Source organism: Papilio xuthus, unplaced genomic scaffold (assembly GCF_000836235.2).
Source record: "Papilio xuthus unplaced genomic scaffold, Pxut_1.1 DF826923.1, whole genome shotgun sequence".
NCBI classification, from domain to species: Eukaryota; Metazoa; Arthropoda; class Insecta; order Lepidoptera; family Papilionidae; genus Papilio; species Papilio xuthus.
In genome coordinates, this window is record NW_013531726.1 from 4,335,538 (window position 1) to 4,337,215 (window position 1,678).

Consider the following 1,678-nt stretch of genomic DNA (forward strand, 5'->3'; position numbering starts at 1 on the left):
AGTTTCTCGTGAGCTGAATGTGAAGATGTTGATGTGAAAAGTCATTATGATTTTAAAGATGGCAGAGATCTATACACTTGATATGTAGTCGCTGTGTAACTGTACTGCTTGAATGCCTCCCTGCTGTAGAACTGCCTGTACTAACTGAATAGACGACTCGCTTCAACGTTTTAACGTTGCGTGTCGCGTGCTATGCGATGCTCACGACGCAAGTATACAATATTAGTTTCGAAGATGTACTTCGTCTTGTGTGGGAAGGGCTTAAAACTGCTAGTTGATGTGATTTATAAAATTGCCAAATGATTTTAAAAATTTAAAATCTGAAGATGTCACATGAAATGCTTTTCTATTTTTCGTGTCCTACTCCTGCGGAATGACTCGTGGAAGCCTTCAGTTTCCAGATCAAAATACATCATTGTATCGAAGGATCGTCAACAATGAATACCGGTTTCGAAATCACGACTTACCGCATACGGCTGGTACAATTTTTCCTCAAAACTCTGCTGTATTACCTTTTTCTGATCAAACCTCGTAGTTCTAATTATAGATCTCTACCTGCAGAAACAAATAAAACTTCAAGAGAAACAAATTCTTCCTCATATTTTGCTATATTGTTACCAAGCTTTTTAACGGAGACTGTAAGATATAAAATAATTATAAAATCACATTCATTATTTTAATTACATCTTAAAATGTACAATTAACAATGAAGACTAGAAATAATACAATTACAGAACTGTCGTTTTCTTTAATTACATCATTTAAAGTGTTATAGAGGTCGCGTGGCAAAATACAGTGTTCCTTTAAGTGGTTGTTTAAATGTGTGTTGGTAAAAGTAAAGAATGTTTTTAATACGATCATTAGAGTTGACATAAAATTTATTAATTTAATTAAATAATATTATGCAAATTTAATGTATCATTTGAGTTATTAATACTTAGTTGAGGTAAAGAAGGAACCGACTGGACTTAGTCGGTGCCGAAGTCTAAAAAAAGGCTACACTTACTACTCACGTATAAACGTGAGTGTAATTTAGTTTATGACTATCTGTCTCCTGCAACTCCGTCTGCGAGCAATTAAAAAAAAAGTTTTTAGTATCCTATGTGTTCTTCCAGGCTATGTTGTATATCCATCCATATCCTATAAACAACCATTCATCCATCCAAATATTGGCATTTATAATTTTAGGAGGATAAGGTCTCGTTTAGTTTAGTTTAGTTTAATAGATAAAAATTAACTCTTATTCCTTATACTCTTATCAAAGCTGTCGACAAGAAGTTTCTAACAACATATTTAAACTATATGTTCGGTTAAAATTGTCTAAAAATGCTTAAAATTTTAATTTTAAAAACGAAATTCATCGCATGTTTTCTAAACAAAACACAGACGTAGTGGGTGGCTCGTTTGCAGTCTAACCAAGCGGGAGCGACGTGAAGTGAAGTCTGAGTGCTCACCAAATACAAGGACACGTACATCCACTATTTGTTCAACAAATAATATATCACAAACAAAACTTGTTTAGATGGTATCACCACAGATTAGTTTTAAAAGTCAAATCAAAATCGTGTAATGAAAAGATTGTTTTGGTCACATCATGTTGTATGAAAATTATTACAAAAGGTGTCGAAGTTGCGGATATTCTGACGATTGACCTTGAAGGTTATCATCCAACTTATGT